Consider the following 23,630-nt stretch of genomic DNA (forward strand, 5'->3'; position numbering starts at 1 on the left):
ATCACCTACTACCTGAGGCTCTTCCAATGCCTGAGCCTTACAGACAGCCAGCAGGTAGTAGCAGGACTCAGGATGCCCTGGGCCTTTTTCTGAGCTGCCGCAAGCTTGGTACTGGTGGCAGCCAGCCTTGGATCCCAACATGGTCTCTGCCATGTGGCTCCAGTTTCAGCACAGGCAGCAACCAAATTTGAATCACTTTGTTGCTCCTAACAACTAACCCTGAACTGGTCACAAGCAGCAGCTGAACTTGCCCTGCATAGGAGCCACTCCCAAGAGGCCCAAAATGAATACACTTAGTGGCCAGCCTCAGACCACAACAGAGCACCACCCAATTAGTCCCACAAACAGCACACCCAAAGGGTGATCTCAGCAAGTACCAGAGCCTTCTGGGGTGAATCCCTCTCCGTGGGGTCAGCCCCGGTACATACACTGTGGTTATGGCCAGTCCTCACAGCTCATAAACCTGAGGGTAAATCCCACTGACTCATGTTCCAAGAGCAATTCAGGCTCAACTACAACAAGAGGACACACACAACACACACAAGGGACACTCCTGGAAGCATCCAACTCAGGTGACCAGTGAGACTGCGCCACTGGGTCCCATTGGACACCTACTACATAAGACTACTCTGCGAAGATTGGAAAATATAGCAGATCCACTCAATACATAGAAACAAACACAGAGAGGCAGCCAAAATGAGAGAAAAAAAAAACATGTCCCAAATGAAAGAAAAGAATGAAACTACAAAAAAGGACCAAACGAAATGTAGGCAAGCAATAGACCAGATACAGAGTTCAAAGAACTGGTTATAAGGATAATCAAGAAACTTAGTGAGAACTTCAACAAAGACATGCTAAGCATGAAAAGAACATAGAAATCATTAAAAACAACCACTCAGAAATGAAGAATACACAATACACAATCAACAGCAGATTAGATACATCAGACGATCAAAACAGTGGTTTGGAAGACAAGATAGTAGAAAACACCCAATCAGAACAACAAAAAGAAAAAAGAATTTTAAAAAAATGAGGGTAGTTTAAGAGACCTCTGTGACAACATCAAGCATAACATTGGAGTACCAGAAAAAGAAGAGAGACAGAAAGGGATTGAGAAGCTATTTGAAAAAATAATGACAGAAAACTTCCCTAACCTGGCAAAGGAAAATAGACATACAAGTTGAGGAAGTACAGAGAGTCCCTGACAGGAGGAACCCAAAGAGGCCCAGACCAAGACACATCATAATTAAAATGACAAAAGTGAAAGACAAAGAGAGAATCTTCAAAGTAGCAAGAGAAAGGTGGTTAGTTACGTACAAGCGAGCTCCCATAAAACTGCCAGCTGAATTCTCAACAGAAACTTTGCAGGCCAGAGGGATTTGTGTGAAATATTCAAACTGATGAAAAGCAAAGTCCTAAAGCCAAGACTACTCTACCCAGCAAGGTAATCACTTAAATTTGAAAACGAGATAAAGATCTTCCTAAACAAGAAAAAGTTAAAGGAGTTCACCACCAAACCAGTATTACAAGAAATGTTAAAGGGTCTTCTTAAGAAGAACAATCAGGAGGGGAGGAGAAAAAAAGAATATAAATATGAATAATAAAGTGGCAATAACTGTGCACCTATCAACAATCACTTCAAATATAAACAGATTAAATGCTCCAATCAAAGGACATAGTGTAGATGATGGAATAACAAAAGAAGACCCATATATATGATGCCTACAAGAGACAGAATTCAGCCCAAAAGACACAAACAGACTGAAAGTAAGGGACGGAAAAAGATATTTCATGCAAATGTAAACAAAGAAACAAACAAAAGCAGAGGTAGCAATACTTATATAAGACATAATAGACTTTAAAACAAAGGCGATGACCAGAGACAAAGGACATTTCATAGTGATAAAGGGCTCAATCCAAAAAGAGAACATGGAAACGTCATCAAAATGGCAGCATGAGGTGAGCCTCTGTAAATCTCCCCTGGAATTTACAACTAATCGAACAACAATAACTCCACAAAGGACTCCCTCTACAGCTGACAAGCAAGACATAGAGTCCCACTACTGAATTCACCTAAAGGTGGGCGAATCACACGAGCGAGGGAGGAGGGAAGGGAGAAGTGCAGAGATGGAGCCGTGGGCGCAGGATGCAGACCTACCTCAGTGCTCCGAGCTTGCTGCATCCCAGAATTAATGCAACTGTGGGAAAGGGAAGGACTCAGACTGCTAGGGCTCCGCTTATGGCCCAGAGGGCTGAGGGGACAGCATATAACATGGCTGAACCCAACGCTCACGGCAGACACCTCGGAGCAAAGACTGAGGGAAGAACGCTGAAAACGGTGGTTTAAGCCCTCACTGCCGAGCAGAGAACAGAAGCTATAGAAACTGAGACTAGCTGCCCCTACCACCCTCCACAGCTTGCCCCACCCCACCTGCGCTGTGCTAGAAGCAGAACAGTAGCAGTGTCAGATCAAAAGAACAGAATATTTGCTGTTCTGAGAACTGTGGACCGCAGACACAGATTCGCAGCCCTACTAGTTCCGGCAAAGGGGAGGGAGCTGTGGAAGCAGGACCGGATGTGGTGGAGGTCATCGCAATTGCTCTGGGAAACCTCTCACAGCTCACCCCACCCTGGACCCACCTATCTGGGTCAATACCTGCAGGAGTAAACAGAACTGCTGAAACATACGGGCTCTGAATCTGGTGCAGGAACAGCTTTGGAACTTCAACAGCTCTCCGCATACCCACATGGACTGCTCCCTGTGACCCAGGCAAACTATTAACAGAAGAGAACCCCGTCTCCCACGTAATTACCCTATTGCATGAGAAGCTGGCATAATGCAGAGAAAACATGGCACTACCAAGTGAGAGAGAAAAAAAGACTGCAGTTGGAGAGAAAATAAAAAATTCTACCAAAAAGTACTGGAAAACAAAAGAAAGACCTCTTCCTATCAACCTGTTGCAGAAGCCAATCCTGTTGATATCTAGGAAGAGAAATAATAAAGCAGTAATTGCCATCAATAACCAAGGCAACAAGACAGCTCAGAAAGAAAGTGAAAAGTCTCCAGAAAAGGAACTTAAAGATATGGAAACATGTGACTTAAATGACAGAGAATTCAAGACTGCAGTTCTGAAAAAACTCAACGAGATACAAGAAAACACAGAAAGGCAGTTTAATGAACTCAAAAACACAATTACAAAAAAATATGAGCATTGTACGAAAGAGATTGAAATTTTAAAAAAGAACCAAATAGAATTTCTGGAGATTAAGAACTCAATAAAAGAAATGAAGAATGAAATAGTCAGCTTAGGTAGTAGAGTTGATCAGATGGAGGAAAGAATCAGTGACATCGAAGGTAGAAACCTGGAAATAACACGGATGGAAGAAGAAAGAGACTTGAGACTTAAAAGAAATGAAATAAATCTACAAGAACATTATGACTCCATCAGAAAGAGCAATATAAGAATAATGGGCATACCAGAAGGAGAAGAAAGACAGAGGGGAACAGAGAATATATTCAAACAAATTGTTGATGAGAACTTCCCAAACTTGTGGACAGAACTGGATCCTCAAATCCAAGAAGCAAATACAACAACTAATTACCTCAATCCCAACAGGCCTTCACCAAGGCACATTGTATTGAAGCTGTCTAAAATCAATGACAAAAAAAGAATCCTTAAGGCAGACAGAGAAAAGAAGATGTTAACCTACAAAGGAAGGCCCATTAGATTATCATCAGATTATTCAGCAGAAACTCTACAAGCCAGGAGGGAGTAGAACCAAATATTCAAACTATTGAAAGAAATTATGAGCCAAGAATAATATATCCAGCAAAGATATTTTTTAGATATGAAGGAGGAATAAAGACCTTTGCAGACATACTGAAGCTGAGGGAATTTTCTAATACACGACCTGCACTACAAGAAATACTAAAGGAGGCTGTTCGACCACCATCAACAGGGACAATTTGTGGCAACCAAAACATAAAAAGGGAGAAAGTAAAGGCCTGAACCGGAACATGAGAATGGAGAAAATAAGCGTGCTGAAGAAAATTGAACACTCTAAATGTCAAACTTTCTTTTACATAAACTTAAGGTAAACCACTCAAAAAAAATCCAAAACTGAAATACATACTGTGATAAAAGAAGAAACAGAGGGAAACATCATAGAATATCTCCACACAGAAATAATAGACAACAACAAAAAGGCAAAGAAACAATGGAGACACAGCCTACCAGAAAACTAAATATAGAATGACATGAAATCCTCATGTATCAATAGTCATCCTAAATGTAAATGGACTGAACTCACCAATAAAAAGGCACAGTGTAGCAGACTGGATCACAAAAGTAAACACAACCATGTGCTGTCTCTAAGAGACACATCTCAGCTACAAGGACAAGCATAGACTCAAAATGAAAGAGTGGAAATTGACACTCCAAGCAAATGGTATCCAGAGAAAATCAGGTGTAGCCATTCTGATATCAGGTGAAAGAGACTTCAGGGTAAAAAAGATAACAAGAGACAAAGATGCACATTTCATAATGGTAATGGGGACTATACAAGACTGTACAAGAAGACATAACAGTCATTAGTATTTATGCCCCCAATCAGGGGGGGACCGAAATATACCAAGCAACTACTAACAGAACTAAAGGGAGAAACTGACCAAAACACAGTTATACTAGGGGACTTAAACAAATCATTGACAGCTATGGATAGATCATCCAAACAGAATATAAATAACAAAATAGCAGCCCTAAATGACACGTGGACATAATTGAATATATAGAGCACTTCATGTTAAAACATCAGACTGTACATTTTTTTTAATGTACATGTAGCATTCTGAAGGTTAGACCATATGTTGGAACATAAAATCAGCCTCAGCCAATTTAAGAAGATTGAAAAAAGCTGTTAGAAACAATCAACAAATACAGTAAAGATGCTGGCTACAAAACTAACGTACACATGTCCATTGCATTCCTGTATACTAACAATGAAATCTCAGAAAAAGAAATACAAAAAACAATTCCTTTTGCAATTGCATGAAAAAGAATAAAATACCTAGGAATAAACTTAATGAAGGATGTGAAAGACATATATGCTGAAAACTATAAGACATTTTTTAAAGAAATTGAAGAAGACACAAAGAAATGGAAAGACATTCCATGGTCATGGATTGGAACAATCAACATAATTAAAATGGCCATATTACCCAAAGCAATATACCGATTTATTGCAATACCCATTAAAATCCCAATGACATTTTTTAAAGAAATAGAAAAAAAAAATCATCAGATTTGTTTGGAACCACAAAAGACCCCGAATAGCCAAAGCAATCTTAACAAAAAAGAACAGTACTGGAGGTATCACACGCCCTGATTTTTGCTTGTACTACAGGGCTACAATAATCAAAACAGCATGGTATTGGTAGAAAAACAGACACATAGACCAATGGAATAGAATTGAGAACCCAGAAATAAAACCAGAAAATTTTTGACATAGAAGCTAAAAACATACAATGGAGGAAAGACAGACTCTTCAATAAACGGTGCTGGGAGCTTTGGATAGCCACGGGCAAAAGAATGAAACGACTACTATCTGTCACCATGGACCAAAATTAATTCAAAATGGATCAAAGACTTAAGCATAAGACCTGACACAATAAACTGCATAGAAGAAAACATTGGTACTAAACTTATGGACCTTGGGTTCAATGAGCACTTTATGAATTTGATTCCAAAGGGAAGGAAGTAAAAGCTAAAATAAACGAATGAGACCATATGAAACTTAATAGCTTCTGCACAGCAAAAGAAACCATCGATTAAATAAAGAGGCAACCAACTGAATGGGAGAAGATTTTTGCAAACAGTGCCTCCGATAAGGGTCTAATACCCAAAATATACAAGGAACTCATGAAACTCAACAACAAAAAAACAAACAACCCTATTGAAAAATGGGCAGAGGACCTGAAGAGACAATGCTCCAAAGAGGACATACAAATGGCAGATAGACATATGAAAAAATGCTCAACATCACTAATCATCAGAGAAATGCAAATAAAAACCACAATGAGATATCACCTCACCCCAGTCAGAATGGCTGTCAACAACAAGACAAATAGTAACAAATGCTGGAGAGGCTGTGGAGAAAAAGGAACCCTCATACACTGTTGGTGGGAATGCAGACTGGTGCAGCCATTATGGAAGGCAGTGTGGAGGGTCCTCAAAAAATTAAGAATAGAATTACCATATGACCCAGCAATCCCTCTCCTGGGTATCTACCCAAAAAATCTGAAAACATTTGTACATAAAGACATGTGTGCTCCAATGTTCACTGTAGCTTTGTTTACGGTGGCCAAGACATGGAAACAACCAAAATGTCCTTCGATAGATGAATGGATAAAGAAGGTGTGGTATATGTACACGATGGAATACTATTCAGTGGTAAGAAAAGATGAAATAGGACAATTTGTGACAACATGGATGGATCTTGAGAGTATAGTGCTGAGTAAAATAAGTCAGAGAGAAAAAGCAGAGAACCCTATGATTTCACTGATATGTGGTATATAAACCAAAAACAACAAAAGAACAAGACAAACAAATGAGAAACAAAAACTCATAGACACAGACAATAATTTAGTGGTTACCAGAGGGTAAGGGGGTGGGGGGTGGGTGATGAGGGTAAGGGGGATCAAATATATGGTGATGGAAGGAGAACTGACTCTAGGTGGTGAACACACAATGGGATTTATAGATGATGTAATACAGATGTGTACATCTAAAATCTGTGTAATTTCAATAACAATTGTCATCCCAATAAACAAATAAATAAAGAGGACATAACCCTCATGAACACTAATGCACCCAACATAGGAGTACCTAAATATGTAAAACAACTATTCATGGACCTAAAGGGAGAGATCAACAGTGATACAGTAATAACAGCAGGGGACTTTAACACCTCAATGACAGAAGTGGATACATTCCTAGAAACATAAACTTCCAAGACTGAATCAAGGAGAAACAGACTTTTCTTGTTCTTTGAGGTAGGCCTATATTGCTATGAATTTCCTTCTTAGGAAAAACTAAAATAACAGTGGTGATAGTGGACATCCTTGTCTTGTCCTTGAGAAAAATGCTTTTAGTTTTTCTCACTCTTGAGTGTGGTGTTAGCCGTGGATTTATCATATATGGTATTTATTATGTTGAGATATGTTCCCTGTCTTCCCACTTCACTGAGAGTTTTTATCATAAATGGATGCTGGATTTTGTCAAATGCTTCTGCATCTACTGATATGGTTATATGATTTTTGTCCCTCATTTTTTTATGTGGTGTATCACGTTAATTGAATTGTGGATATTGATCCTACTTTGCATCCCAGGAATAAATCCCACTTGATTGTGGTGTATGATCTTGTTCATGTATTCCTGAGTCAGTTTCCTAATATTTTGTTGAAGATATTTAATCTATGTTCTTCAGGGATATTGGCCTATAATTTATATTTTTGTTATATCTTTGTCTAGTTTTGGAATCAGGGTAATGGTGGCCTCATAAAATGAGCTTGGGAACCTTCCCCCCTTTTGAGTCTTTTGGAATAGTTGGGAAAGATAGATGTCAATTCTTTGAATGTTTGGGGAAATTCAACAATGAAGATACCTGGTCAGGACTTTTGTTTGTTGGGAGTTTTTTGATTACTGATTCATTTTCTTTTTTTTTACTTTTTTTAAAAATTTATTGGGGTGACAATTGTTAGTGAAATTACATAAATTTCAGGTGTACAATTCTGTATTACATCATCTATAAATCCCATTGTGTGTTCACCACCCAGAGTCAGTTCTCCTTCCATCACCATATATTTGATCCCCCTTACCCTCATCTTCCACCACCCACCCCCCTTACCCTCTGGTAACCACTAAACTATTGTCTGTGTCTATGAGTTTTTGTTTCTCATTTGTTTGTCTTGTTCTTTTGTTGTTTTCAGTTTTACATACCACATATCAGTGAAATTGTAGGGTTCTCTGCTTTTTCTGTCTGACTTATTTCTCTTAGCATTATACGCTCAAGATACATCCATGTTGTCACAAATGTTCCTATATCATCTTTTCTTAATGTCGAATAGTATTCCATTGTGTATATATACCACAACTTCTTTATCCATTCATCTATGGAAGGACATTTTGGTTTCCATGTCTTGGCCACCGTAAACAAAGCTACAATGAACATCGGAGCACACCTGTCTTTATGGATAAATGTTTTCTGATTTTTTGGGTAGATACCCAAGAGAGGGATTGCTGGGTCATATGGTAATTCTATTACTAATTTCTTGAGGAACCTCCACACTGCCTTCCATAGCGGCTGCACCAGACTGCATTCCCACCAACAGTGTATCAGGGTTCCTTTTTCTCCACAGCCTCTCCAACACTTGTTACTATTTGTCTTGTTGATGACAGCCATTCTGACTGGGGTGAGGTGATATCTCATTGTGGTTTTAATTTGATTTCTCTGATGATTCGTGATGTTGAGCATTTTTTCATATATGTATTTGCTATTTGTATGTCCTCTTTGTAGAAATGTCTCTTCAGGTTGTCTGCCCATTTTTCAGTTGGGTTGTTTGTTTTTTTGTTGTTGACTTTCATGAGTTCCTTGTTTGCAAAAATCTTCTCCCATTCAGTCGGTTGCTTCTTTATTTTGTTGATGGTTTTTTTGCTGTGCAGAATCTTTTAAGTTTCATATAGTCCCGTTTGTTTATTTTAGCTTTTACTTCCCTTGCCTTTGCAGTCAAATTCATAAAATGCTCTTTGAACCCAAGGTCCATAAGTTTAGTACCAATGTTTTCTTCTATGCAGTTTATTGTGTCAGGTCTTATGCTTAAGTCTTTGATCCATTTTGAATTAATTTTGGTACATGGTGACAGATAGCAGTCCAGTTTCATTCTTTTGCCCGTGGCTATCCAATTCTCCCAGCACCGTTTATTGAAGAGTCTGTCTTTCCTCCATTGTATGTTTTTAGCTTCTATGTCAAAATTTATCTGTCCATATTTATGGGGTTTAATTTCTGGGTTCTCAATTCTATTCCATTGTTCTATGTGTCTGTTTTTCTGCCAATACCATGCTGTTTTGATTATTCTAGCCCTCTAGTACAAGCAAAAGTCAGGGAGTACGATACCTCCAGCATTGTTCCTTTTTCTTAAGATTGCTTTGGCTATTCGGGGTCTTTTGTGGTTCCAAACAAATCTCACAATTTTTTGTTCTATTTCTTTAAAAAATGCCATTGGGATTTTGATGGGGATTGCATTAAATCTGTATATTGCTTTGGGTAATATGGCCATTTTAATTATGTTGATTGTTCCAATCCATGAGCATGGAATGTCTTTCCATTTCTTTGTGTCTTCTTCAATTTTTTTAAAAACTGTCTCATAGTTTTCAGCATATAGGTCCTTCTTATCCTTGGTTAAGTTTATTCCTAGGTATTTTATTCTGTTTGCTGCAATTTCAAAGAGAATTGCTTTTTGTATTTCTTTTTCTGAGATTTCATTGTTAGTATATAGGAATGCAATGGACTTTTGTACGTTGATTTTGTAGCTGGCAACTTTACTGTATTCGTTGATTGTTTCTAACAGCTTTTCGGTGGAGTCTTTAGGGTTTTCTATATATAGCATCATGTTGTCTGCAAAGAGTGATAATTTAACTTCTTCTTTCCCAATTTGGATGCCTTTTATTTCTTTCTCTTGCCTTATGGCTCTGGCAAGGACTTCCAACACTATGTTGAAAAGCAGAGGTGATAGGGGACAGCCCTGTCGTGTTCCTGAATGTAGAGCAAAGGGCTTCAGTTTTTCACCATTCATTATGAGATTAGCTGAGGGCTTGTCATATATGGCCTTTATTATGTTAACGTATTTTCATTCTGTACCTATTTTATTAAGTGTTTTAATCATAAATGGATGTTGTGTCTTGTAAATGCTTTTTCTGCATTAATTGATAGAATCATATGATTTTTGTCCTTTATTTTGTTTATGCGATGTATCACATTGATGGATTTGCAGATGTTGAACCATCCTTGTGCCCCGGGGATGAACCCCATTTGGTCGTGATGAATAATCTTTTTAATGCATTGTTGTATTCGATTTGCTAGAATTTTGTTTAGGATTTTAGCATCTGTATTCATCAGAGATATAGGTCTGTAGTTTTCTTTTTTTGTGTTGTCCTTACCAGGTTGTGGTATCATGGTAATGTTGGCCTCATAAAATGAGTTCGGGAGTACTGTCCCTTCTTCAATTGTTTGGAAGAGTTTGAGCAGGATTGGTAGTAGATCCTCTTTGAAGGTTTGGTAGAATTATTAGTGAAGCCATTTGGTCCCGGACTTTTGCTTTTGGGAAGGTTTTGGATGACTGATTCAGTTTCGTTACTGGTGATCAGTCTGTTTAGATTTTCCAGTTCTTCATGGTTCAGCATTGGAAGGCTATATGTTTCTAAGAACTTTTCCATTTTTTCTAGGTTATTGAATTTGGTGTCATATAGTCCTTCATAGTATTCTTGGATGATCCTTTGTATTTCTGTGTTGTCCATGATAACTTCCCCTTTTTCATTTCTGTTTTTGTTAATTAGTGTCTTCTCTCTTTTTATCTTAGTGAATCTAGCCAAGGGTTTGTCCATTTTGTGAATCTTTTCAAATAACCAGCTCTTTGTCATATTAATTTTTTCTATTGTCTTTTTGTTCACTATTTCATGGAGTTCTACTCTGATTTTTGTTTCTGATGTTTGCTTTCTTCTGCTGACCTTGGGTTTCACTTGTTCTTCTTTTTCTAGTTCTTTGAGGTGTAACATGAGGTTATTTATTTGGTATTTTCTTGTTTCTTGAGATAGGCCTGTAATGATATAAATTTCCCTCTTAAAACTGCTTTTGCTGCATCTTAAAAATTTTGGTAGCATGTATTTTCATTGTCATTTGTTTCTATGTATCTTTTGATCTCTCCTCTAATTTCCTCTTTGACCCAGTCGTTCTTTAAAAATATGTGGTTTAATCTCCATGTATTTGTGTTTTTTCCTGCTTTCTTTTTGCAGATGATATCGAATTTCAAAGCCTTGTGATCAGAGAATATGCTTGGTATGATTTCAATCTTCTTAAATTTGCTGAGGCTGATTTTGTGTCCCAATATATGATCTATCCTTGAGAATGTTCCATGTACAGTAGAAAAGAATGTATAGTCTGATGTTTTAGGATGAAGTGCTCTATATATGTCAATGATGTTCATTTCATCTAATGTGTCATTTAGGGCTGCTATTTCATTATTTATTTCCTGTTTGGATGATCTATCCATAGCTGTCAATGATGTATTTAAGTCCCCTAGTATAATTGTGTTTTGGTCAATTCCTCCCTTTAGTTCTGTTAGTAGTTGCTTGGTATATTTTGGTGCTCCCTGATTGGGGCATAAATATTGATGACTGTTATGTCTTCTTGTTGTATAGTCCCCTTTACCATTATGAAATGTCCATCTTTGTCTCTTGTTACCTTTTTCACCCTGAAGTCGGTTTCATCTGATGTCAGTATGGCTACACCTGATTTTCTCTGGATACCATTTGCTTGGAGTGTCAATTTCCACTCTTTCACTTTGAGTCTGTGCTTGTCTTTGTATCTGAGATGTGTCTCTCGAGACAGCATATGGCTAGGTTTAGTTTTCTGATCCAGTCTGATACATGTGACTCTTTATTGGTGAGTTCAGTCTATTTTCATATAGGGTGATTATTGATACATGAGGATTTCCTGTCATTCTATTTTTAGTTTTCTGGTAAGGCTGTGTCTCCATTGTTTCTTTGCCTTTTTGTTGTTGTCTATTATTTCTGTGTGGAGATATTCTATGATGTTTCTCTCTGTTTCTTCTTTTATTACAGTATGTATTTCAGTTCTGGATTTTTTTTGAGTGGTTTACCTTAAGTTTATGTAAAAGAAAGTTTGATATTTAGAGTATTCCAGTTTCTTCAGCACTGTTACTTTCTCCATTCCCATATTCCGGTTCAGGTCTTTACTCTCCTCTTTTTTATGTTGCCACAAATTGTCCCTGTTGATGGTTGTCAAATAGCCTCCTTTAGTATTTCTTGTAGTGCAGGTCGTGTATTAGAAAATTCCCTCAGCTTCTGTATGTCTGCAAATGTCTTTATTCCTCGTTCATATGTAAAGGATATCTTTGCGGGATACATTATTCTTGGCTCATAATTTCTCTCTTTCAATAGTTATATATTTGGTTCCACTCCCTCCTGGCTTGTAGAGTTTCTGATGAAAAATCTGATGATAATCTAATGGGCTTCCCTTTGTAAGTTAACATCTTCTTTTCCCTGGCTGCCTTGAGAAAACTTTCTTTGTCGATGATTTTAGACAGCTTCAATACAATGTGTCTTGGAGAAGGCCTGTTGGGATTGAGGTAATTAAGTGTTCTATTTGCTTCTTGCATATGAGGATCCAGTTCTGTCCACAAGTTTGGGAAGTTCTCATCAACAATTTGTTTGAATATATTCTCTGTTCCCTTCCCTCTTTCTTCTCCTTCTGGTATGCCCATTATTCTTATATTGCTCTTTCTGATGGAGTCAGAAAGTTCTTGTAGAGTTCTTTCATTTCTTTTAATTCTCAAGTCTCTTTCTTCTTCCATCTGTGTAATTTCCAGGTTTCTATCTTCGATGTCTCTGATTCTTTCCTCCATCTGGTCAACCCTACTACCTAAGCTGGTTATTTATTTTTAATTTCTTCTATTGATTTCTTAATCTCCAGGAATTCCATTTGGTTCCTTTTTTAAAATTTCAATCTCTTTCGTAAAATGCTCATGTTGTTGTTTGATTGCGTTTCTGAGTTCATTAAACTGGCTTTCTGTGTTTTCTTGCATCTCGTTGAGTATTTTTTCAGAACTGCAAAATTGAATTCTCTGTCATTTAAGTCACGTATTTCCATATCTTTCAGTTCTTTTTCTGGAGACTTTTCACTTTCTTTCTTGTTGCCTTGGTTATTGATGGCAATTATTGATTTATTATTTCTCTTCCTAGACATCAATAGGAGTGGGTTCTGCAACAGGTTCATAGGAAGAGGTCTTTCTTTTGTTTTCCAATACTTGTTGGTCGTGCTCGCTTCGGCAGCACATATACCAATACTTGTTGGTAGAATGTTTTATTTTCTCTCCGACTGCATCCTTTTTTTTCCTCTCTCACACAGTAGTGCACTATTGTGTAGTTTTCTCTGCACTATTCCAGTGTCTCACACAATGGGAGGATTCCCTGGGAAACAGGCTTCTCCTCTGTTAACAGTTCGCCTGGGTCATAGGGCGCCACGTCCCTGTGGGGATGAGGAGAGCTTTTGAAGTTGCAAAGCTCTTTCTGCACCAGAGTCAGAGCCCGTATGTTTCAGCAGTTCTGTTTACCCCTGGCAGGGATCTGTCTAGATAGGTGGGGCTGGGTTCAGGGTGAGTTGTGAGAGGTGGCCAAGAGCAATGGCGGCGACCACCACCATAGCCAGTCCCGCTTCCACAGCTCCCTCCCCTTTGTGGGAACTAGATAGGCTGTGAATCTGTGTCTGGGGTCCACAGTTCTCAGAACACCAAATATTCTGTTCTTTTGATCTGACACTGCTACTGTTCTGCTTCTAGCACCGGGTCGGTGGGGGTGGGGCGAGCTCTGGGAGGGTAAGGAGGGGGCCGCTAGTCTCAGTGCCTAAGGCTTCCGTTCTCTGCTCGGCAGTGAGGGCTTAAACCACCATTTTCAGCCTTCTTCCCTCAGTCTTTTCTCCGAGGTCTCTGTCGTGAGCTTTGGGTTCAGCTGTGTTATATGCTGCCCCCTAGCCCTGTGGGCCATAAGCAGAGCCCTAGCAGTCCGAGTTCTTCCCTTTCCCACAGCTGAGGTAGTTCCAGGATGCAGCAAGCTCGGAGCACTAAGCCAGGTTTGCGTACTGTGCCCGCTCGGCTCCATCTCCGCACTTCTCCCTTCCCTCCTCCCCCGCTCGCGGGATTCTCCCACCTTTAGGTGAATTCAGTAGTGGGCTTGTTCGTCTTGCCTGTCTGCTGTGCAGGGAGTCCTTTGTGGAGTTATTGTTGTTCAATTAGTTGTAAATTTTAGGGGAGCTTTACAGAGGTTCACCTCACGCCACCATTTTGATGACGCCCATTCCCTGATTCATTTTTATTAGTAGTTATCGGTCTGTTCAGATTTTCTCTTTCTTCTTGATTCAGTCTTGGAAGATTGTATGTTTCTAGGAATTTAGCCCCTTCCAGATTGTCTGTTTTGATAACATCATTATTCATAATATTCTTAATGATCCTTTGTGTTTTTGTGATGTTGGTAATCACTTCTTTGCTTTCATTTCTCATTTTATTTATTTGGACACTCTTTTATTTATTAGTCTGGCTAAAGGTTTATCATTTTCTTTTCAAAGAACCAGCCCTTATTGATCTTTTGTATTGTTTTTTATTTGTTTTTCATTTATTTCCACTCTGATCTGTATCATTTTTCTCCTTCTACTCACTTTGGTCTTTGTTTGTTCTTCTTTTTCTAGTTCCTTCAGGTGTAAGGTTAGATTGTTTCTTTGAGACTTTTCTTGTTTTGTGAGATAAGCCTATATTGCTATGACTTTCCTTCTTAGAACTGCTTTGGTTGTGTCCCGTAGATTTTTGGTTGCTATATTTTCATCATTATTTGTCTCAAAGTACATTTTGATGTTTTCCTTGGTCTCATTGTTAACCCATTCATTGTCTAGTATCATGTTATTTATGTGTTTGTGTATTTGTGTGTTTTTTCAGTTTTCTTCTTATAATTGATTTCTACTTTCATACCATTGTGATCAGAGAAGATGCTTGATATGATTTCAATCTCAAATTTGCTGAGACTTCTTTTGTGGCCTAACATATAGTCTATCCCAGAGATTGTTCTATGTGTGCTTGAAAAGAATGATATTCTGCTGCTTTGGTGATAAAATGTTCTAAGAATATTAATTAAATCCATCTTGTCTAATTGCCATTTAAGGCCAATTATTTAAGCTTTTAAGTTTCCTTGTTGACTTTCTGTCTGGAGAATCTATCCATTGATGTCAGTGAGGTGTTAAAGTCTTCTGCTATTATTACTGTATCACTGTTGATTTGTCCCTTTAGGTCCATGAATAGTTGTTTTACATATTTGGGTACTCCTATGTTGGGTGCATTAGTGTTCACGAGGGTTATATCCTCTTTTTGTAATGATCCCTTAATTACTGTGAAATGTCCTTATCTGTTGCTATGGCCTTTGTTATAAAGTCTATTTTGTCTTATTGCTACCTCAGCTTTTGTTTGTTTGTTTGTTTCTATTTGCATGAAATATATTTTTCCATCCCTATACTTTCAGGCTGTTTGTGTCTTTTGGGCTGAATTTTGTCTCTTGTAGACATCATATGTATGGGTCTTGTTTTCTTATTCCTTCAGCTACACTATGTCTTTTATTTTTTAATATATTTTATTGGGGAATATTGGGGAACAGTGTGTTTCTCCAGGGCCCATCAGCTCCAAGTAGTTGTCCTTCAATCTTGTTGTGGAGGGCGCAGTTCAGCTCTCAGGCCAGTCACCATTTTCAATCTTTAGTTGCAGGGGGCACAGCCCACCATCCCATGCGAGAATTGAACCAGCAACCTTGTTGTCGAGAGCTCACACTCTAGTGAACTGAGCCATCCGGCCACCCCTCTAGAATCTCAGTGGCAGCTCATTGTCTTCAATTTAGTTGTGGAGGGCACAGCTCACCGGCCCATGTGGGAATCGAACTGGCAACCCTGTTGTTCAGAGCTCATGCAGTAACCAACTGAGCCATCCCGCCACTCTATATCTTTTGATGGGAGCATTTAATCTATTTACATTTGAAGTAATTATTAACAGGTGCACAGTTATTGCCATTTATTATTCATGTTTTTTATCCTTCCTCTTCCTCCTCATCTTCCTCCTCCTCCTTCTTCTTCTTCATCTTCTTTTTCTTTTTCAAGAAGTCTCTTTAAAGTAAAAGCAATAATAAATGAATAAAACTACTAAACTAAAATTCTTCTGCACAGCAAAAGAAACCATCAACAAAACAAAGAGGCAGCCAATCAAATGGAAGAAGATATTTGCAAACAACACTTCCAATAATGGGCTGATGTCCAAATTATATAAATAACTTGTGTAACTCAACAACAAAAAAAAACAAACAATCCAATTTAAAAATGGGCAGAGAACCTGAACAGACCCTTCTCCCAAGAAGACATACAAACAGCCAACAGATATATGAAAATAATGCTCAACTTCACTAGCTATTAGAGAATTGCAAATCAAAACCACAATAAGATACCACCTTACACATGTTTTAATGGCACTTATCAACAAGACAAATAATAACAAGTGTTGTAGAGGTTGTGGAGAAAAAGGAACCCTCATACACTGCTGGTGGGGATATAAATTGGTATAGCCACTATGGAAAACAGTATGAAGTTTCCTCAAAAACTTAAGAATCAAATTACCATATGATCCAGTAATCCTTCTTCTGGGTATCTACCAGAAGATATCTGAAATATCTGAAAACATTTATCCATAAAGATATGTACCCCTAGGTTTAGTGCAGCATTATTCACAGTGACCAAACATGGAAACAACGAAAATGTCCTTCAATAAATGATTGGATAAAGGAGATATGGTATACATAGACAGTGGAATGCTCCGCCATAAAAAAAGATGAAATACTGCCATTTGCAGCAATATGGATTGATCTTGATATTATTATGCTAAGCAAAATAAGTCAGACAGGAAAAGTCGAGAACCATATGACTTCAGTCATACATGGCATATAAAATTGAAAGCAATAAAACAAACACACAAACAAAACTCATAGACACAGAAAAAAAATTAGTGGTTACCAGAGGGTAACGGGGGTCGGGGGGTGATAGAAGAGGATGGTCAAGTATATGGTGATAGAAGGAGAACTGACTCTGGGTGGTGAACACACAGTGCAATATATAGATGACATATCATAGAAATGTGCACGTGAAATCTACTTAATTTTACTAATCAGTGTCACCCCAATACATTTAATAAAGATGATTTTAAAAAAGGAGTCCCTTTAACATTTCTTTTAATACTGGCTAGATGGTGGTGAACTTCTTTAGCTTTTTATTGTCTGGGATAAATAATCATTTTCCTTGCTATTATAGAGCCAACAATCCATGGGGCCCAAAGGAAGGTTGTTTGTCAGCCCTTGCCGTAGTGAGCTATCATAATAGAAAACTTTATTATAGCAAAAATGGAAACAATTTCCCAAACAATAGTTTCATATTTAAGCAAATCATGATGTGTCCATAGAGTGGAATTTTAGGTAGACATTAAAAATTATGTTTGCACCCATAGGAGTAAGATTTTTGATCCTCCATAATAGTATAGGAGAAATATTTATGATGCTTACTGGAAAAATCATGATAAAAATCTATACAGACCTGACTCTGGGTGGTGAACACACAATGTGATATATAGATGCCATATTACATAATTGTACACTTGAAATTTATGTAATTTTACTATTCACTGCCACCCAATAAATTTTAATTAAAAAAATCTATACAGAGTGGTATATATCAATGAGGAAAAACAAAACTAAAAAGGACCATAAAATATTAATTATAGTTGCCTTTTAGCAGAATGATTTTTCTGCTACTTTATACTTTTTCTGTACAAAAGTTTATTAAGCACATATTTACTTTTTCAACCCAATGTTTATTATAAAAATAAAAAGATGAACAGAACAAGAAAGTTGCGGGGGGTGGGGGGGAAAGGACTGACTCCTATCTACCTGACATGATTTAGGTGTCATTACCACTGGAGGGCTAGGAAGTGGGAGGACTTCTTGCCTTGAGACAATTCCTTTAGAATGCATGCCGTGTTTCCCAAAAATAAGACCTAGCTGGACCGTCAGCTCTGATGAATCTTTTGGAGCAAAAATTAATATAAGACCGGGTCTTATAGTAAAGTAATACTGGGTCTTACATTAATTTTTGCTCCAAAAGATTCATTAGAGCTGATTGTCCAGCTAGGTCTTATTTTCAGGGAAACACGATAGCTGGTCATTTCTTGCTTACCCATGAAAGTGTCTGTAATAGCTTTTTTCTGAGAGAGAGCCACAGAAGTCACACTCTGGTATGGCAAATTCTAATCCCACTCGACTCTTTGTGACCTTGGAGAAGTCAGTGTGCCCTTTCTCTGGTTATCTGTATCCCTGGAAGAGATTTTCCAAAGACCTTTCCAGAAAACAGGATAAGCAGGAGAATCCTAACCATAGGGAAAGCAGGTGTTCTTTTTCAAAGTAAAGACAAGCTTCTCCCAACATCCTATTTTCCCTCTAACTTTTAGTCTCTTCTAATCCTGCTAGCAACTAATATTTTCTTTTTTATTTCTTACAGGAAATGATCGAAATGGCCTAGATTTCAACAGGCAGGTAAGGACTTTCAGAAGAAATCCTTTATTCTATAAATTTTGGGGATCATTTATACTGTGTCAGGTGAGGGAGATACAATGATTAAGTAAAGTTTGAGGGTGTTTATTCAGAGACTCATACCATTTGGGATTAGAAAGGGCCTTTAAAGGACCTTTGCCTTCAACCCTTCCCCCAACCCACGATCCTATATCTGAGTCTCCTCTTCACTATCCCCTCAAAAGAGTACTGACAAATGCAGTACCTATTTAGGATCAACTACATGCCAGATGTGGTCTAGAATATAAGAAACAACTCTTTTCCTGTCAAAGCTCAACCTGAGTTGCTTTTTGGGCAAGTCTGTTTATGTGGACTGACTGTGTGTAGAGTAATTTATGGAGGTACAAAGAATGGAATATCTGGATTCTTCATGGGAGTCCTGATTTACAGAAAGAAGATGAGGGACAAAACAGGGGAAACAGAACAAAAAGCGCTCAGGAAGGAGTACATGACCCAGCTCAGTGAGACAATGTAGAAACAAACTGGTTGCCTATGAAGGAAATCAAGTTGGGTGTGTTGGAGTTAATCAGGGAGGGTTTCGGGTGCAATAAGGCAGTGCTGGATGGACTGCAGGATGGATATGTAAAAAGAAGGGTGAAGTGCAGGAAGAAGACTTTACTCTTAAGTTTAGAGGATGATGAGAAGTGTGGGGGTGAAAGCTGCGACAGGGTGTGATGTCAGAAGCAGAAGGTGGGAGATTTTGTTGGGAGGAGGAAGTCTAAGATGGAGAAAGCAGGAAACAATAACGGGGGGTGATCCCCAGAGTGAGGCAGAGAGGTGAGAATTAGATACAAAATCAGAAAGCCTGGGTTTTGGTCCTGTTTTTGTCACTAATCAGTTATATAACTTTGGTCAAGTTAATATTTTTGGTCTGAATTTTCACAGCTGAAAAATTTCACAAATGTGGGGCATGGATTGGGGAAAACATGTACTATGCCATTTGTGGGAATACAAAGAAAATTAAGACATGGTTTCTGCACTGGAGGAACTCACAGTCTAGTATGAAGTGGGGGGGGTAGAGATAGAAGGAAAGTAAGGGAGAGAGATAGAGAGACTCTTAACTGAATGCTTATAGTACAATCTCATTCATGCCTTACGAGAGGTATGTAAAAAGCATGGTGTCAAACAGAAATGGAACAGTTCATTCTTCCAGGGATCTCAGGGCAAGCTTCATGGAGGAGGTGATATTTGCATCTAGCTTTAAAGGGTGAGTCAGAGTTAGTCAGGCAGAGAAAAGAGGGCTGGAGAGGGAGATAGCCATGGGCAAGGGTAGATAGTCCCAGTGTGCTGGTGCATTGGGTAACCACGAGGGTTCCTTCCCACTCTGATCATCTGAGCCCAGGTTTACGTGGAAGTCTGGGGTGGGCTGGGGGTGACACTCAGACATACAAGTATGTTCTTCTCCTTTATCTGTAGAGTGGTTTGATGTCACTATTAACATTTCCTACAAGGCAGTTAACTCTGAGTACATTCTTCATAGTCAGAGAGGAATAATCTTGAGTCCTAAGCCAAAACCTCTTAGGCAGGCAACTCCTGCAATTTCGTTCATTGGGGAAGTTTGCTAACAAATGGAAGCCAATTATTCTCCTTTTACACTCAAAACCTAAAACAGAGATAGGTTTTAGTTAAGGAGTCATCTTGGTTGGCTATGAGAAAGGACTTGCAACCAATGGGGTTTATAAAACACTGTAACAGCTACCAAAGGAGGAAGAATGTAGAATCAGCTTCTCATTCAAAGTCTTTAAATGAGACAGATTCTTATCTAAGGGATAGTTGGGCCAGGTTTTCTTCAAGGGCAGGAGAATGGAGGCAATTCCCAAGGATTCTGTGATCCTGAGGGAGAGTTGTAAACAGGTTGGGATATGGCTTGTGCCCTGTGCTTTCTGTTCTGAGGTCTGAGGATTCTAGCCTAGGGTCTACTACTCACTGTCCTAGGTTCTTGGACAAGATGTATGTGGAGGAGCCCTCCCACACCAATATATGACGCCACCAGCCCAGCCAGAGGTGACCCACTCCACAGGCCCAGTGGGTTTGGCTACCTGTGTGATCTTTCTGAAGCTTGGGAAACCCTCATGCTTAGGACAAGGCTGGGGGCAGCCTCTCTGGCCTGGGGCAGTCTACAGAGGGTCCTGACCCTTTGAACATCTTTTGGGGTATGGTTCCCCACCAGCTGAGAGAAAGTTGCCTGGCTTCTCACAGGAGTGGGCCTCCCGTACGTTTGCTTTCCTTGGATGAGCCTCGTGGTTGGAGTCATTCCCTTCCACCCTGGGAAGGGATTTTGAATTTCTTGTTACTGACAAGAACAGACATGTCAGATTTTTTTCTTTAAAGAGGGGGAATTTTTGAGGAAGAAAGTCTCAGCCAGGCCACACTTATTTACACCCTTAGACTGGAGCTCTTCTCTGCTCATAACCACACACATCCATGCCCTCCTTAAGGTTCCTCCTTGCTCCCTCTCACTCTGTCCTACAGATGCCATCAGATACTGACACCCACATGCTCACATTCACATGAACTCACCACCTACAAGCTTACAGGATTTCTCAGTGACAGTCACTCCCTCATACTTCAAAACAAGGGAAATAAACCATTGTTTTGTAAAATGTAAATAAAACATTTTCTGACTGCAAGGCTTTGTGCTTTTGGTACTTTATCTCATTAATTCTCACTATAAACCAAGTGTTACTATCCCCATTATACAAGTAAAGAAACTGCTTCCCAGGTGCCCCACCTTTTTCGGCGAAGGATTTGAGAGATTAAGTAATTTGCTGAAGGTCACACTACTGGCCAGCTGGCAGTCAGGATTTGAACCCATGTCTCTTTGACTCCAGAGTCTGTTTTTCCCATGATGCCTTGCCACATCCTCCTCTGCAGTCTCTCAACTCCCCTCTTCCTGTACATATACACCATCCTTAGGGAGTGGCCTAGGAGCCAGAGGCTAAGCATGATGACCTCACCATGACTAACTGGGAGGAAATGGGAAGTAGAACAGTGGGGCGGTGAAGAAAGAGTCCTTGTGTAGTAACTGCCTCGTTGTGTGATACAGCCACAGGAGTGCAAAGGATGAGCCACGACCCTTGGTGAAGCTCCTGTTAGAAGTCCCCAAGCTAATTGGTACGACTGGGAGTTGCAGCCATGTGCTGGATAAACTGCAGTCCTGAAGTTACATGAGCAAGAGATGTTGGCTCATCAGGCAGTTTCATGCTGTGACTGTTAACTTCCTGAGACTGTGTGGGGGTAATTGTGGGAAGACCCAGGGATTCAGAAACAAGGCCTCCCATCAGTCTCTAGGAAAGTTAAGACAAAGTTGTGAGGCAACAAAATAAGGCCAGATCTCTGGACAAGAAGTCAGAAGTCCTGGGTGTCAAATGCTGTTTCTGCCACTCACTAGTTGCTGCCTTTATCTTTTTGGGCCTCAGTTTCCTCAAGAATAAAATGAAGAAGTTTGCATTAGATGATCTCGAAGGCCCTGTAGTCTGCATGTTATGGCCCCATCATTTTTCTCATGCCATGTTCTAACTGGTTAGTTTAACTTGCACTCTCCTTTTATTTTTACTTTGAAGAGAATGAGGAAGAGAGTGTCTATTTCTACACCCTGAAATGTAGAGAGTGAGGGGAAATATGTAATATGGATTCTTTCCAGCCATTATGCTCTTGTGTGATCCAGTGAAAAGTATCACTTAAAATTTAGGGGCAGAGACAGAAGGACCTAGCAGGCTGGGTCTGGAGCTGACCACTCATTCTTTGAATATCTAATTATTCCTAAGCTCTAGATAGAGGGTGCCATTTGTAAGAAGATAAATTGCAATACTATGCAATGAGTTCTATGATAAATGTAAGAGTGCTGAGCTTTGTGATTCTGCCTGAGATTATCACCAAAGAGATGATGTCTGAAGTAGGTGACAGCAGAAAAGTAGGGGTCTTGAACTCGCAGAGAGGGGCAGCAAAAATATTCCAGGCATAGGAGAGAGTGAGTGGGAAGGCTCACTGTTATAAAAGAGCATAGCTTCAGGGGAACTGTAAAAAAGATCAGCATGGGATGAGATGGTGGAAGATGAGGCTGGAGCTATGGGTCGGGCCAGATTATGAAGAACTTTGAATGCCCAGCAAATAATTTTATCCTGTGGGAAATGTGGGCTTGGGTGCAGACGTGGCCAAGTCCAATACCACACACAACCAGTCCTGAAAATGGCACCGAAACGGCATCAAGAAACCCCGATCACAAAGATATGAATCTCTTAAGGGGGTGGATCCCTAGTTCCTGAGGAACATGTGCTTTGCCAGGAAGCACAACAAGAAGGGCCTGAAGAAGATGCAGGCCAACAATGGTAAGGCCTTGAGTTCACAGGCTGAGGCCATCAAGGCCCTCGGAAAGCCCAAGGAGGTCAAGCCCAAGATCACAAAAGGCAGCAGCCACAAGCTCAATTGTCTTGCCTACATTGCCCACCACAAGCTTGGGAAATGTGCTCAAGCCCACATTGCCAAGGGTCTCAGGCTCTGCCAGCCAAAGGCCAAGGCCAAGGCTTAAACTATGGCCCTACCCGCGCCTGCAGCTGAAGCTCTGCCACCAGCTCAGGCTCTGGCTCCCAAAGGTTCCTAGGCCCCCACAAAGGTTCCAGAGTAGAGGCCTCTGTCTGCCAATGTGAGGATGGAAGTACTGGTGTGACCCCTGGGCTGCTGTCTGCATGGGGCTGATGTCTTCCTGTGCTATTTGGACAAATAAAGCTGAGGCAGGATCTGTCCAAAAAAAAAAAGAATTTTATCCTGTGGGCAGTAGGGAGCCACTAGGTATTTTCAAGCACGAGTAGAAGGAAGGGTGAATGATGGACTGATGCAAGAGAGGCCTGATGAAATGCTGTTATGGTAGGAAGGTGTAGGGAACCCTAAGGAGAGGGATTACAGCAAAGGTGTTAGCCACACAAACACAGAGCCAGGCTGCCTGGGGTGGATCCTGGGCTTGGCATTACCTGACTGTACGGGCTTGGGCAAGTGCTTCAACTCCTGCGTTCCTTATTCTCATCTATAAAATGGGGGGAATAATGGTATCTATCTCACAGGGTTGTTGTTGTGTGTGTACCTCATAGACAAGTGTCTAGAATATATATACTGTGTAAGTCTTTGCTATTATTATTACTGTGTCAGTAG

General features: G+C 39.7%; 1 pseudogene across 1 annotated transcript in view; it reads left to right on the top strand.

Moving 5' to 3' along the window:
• The window catches only part of LOC308503479 (large ribosomal subunit protein eL29-like), a 53,308-nt pseudogene extending 30,199 nt beyond the window's left edge, over positions 1 to 23,109 (top strand). Inside the window, exon 2 of the transcript in view lies at positions 22,617 to 23,109. The product of the transcript in view is annotated as a large ribosomal subunit protein eL29-like (transcript). The remainder of the gene's footprint in view (positions 1 to 22,616) is intronic.
• Positions 23,110 to 23,630: the final 521 nt, after the last annotated feature.

This window comes from Rhinolophus hipposideros (genome assembly GCF_964194185.1).
Source record: "Rhinolophus hipposideros genome assembly, chromosome: 10".
Lineage (NCBI taxonomy): Eukaryota > Metazoa > Chordata > Mammalia > Chiroptera > Rhinolophidae > Rhinolophus > Rhinolophus hipposideros.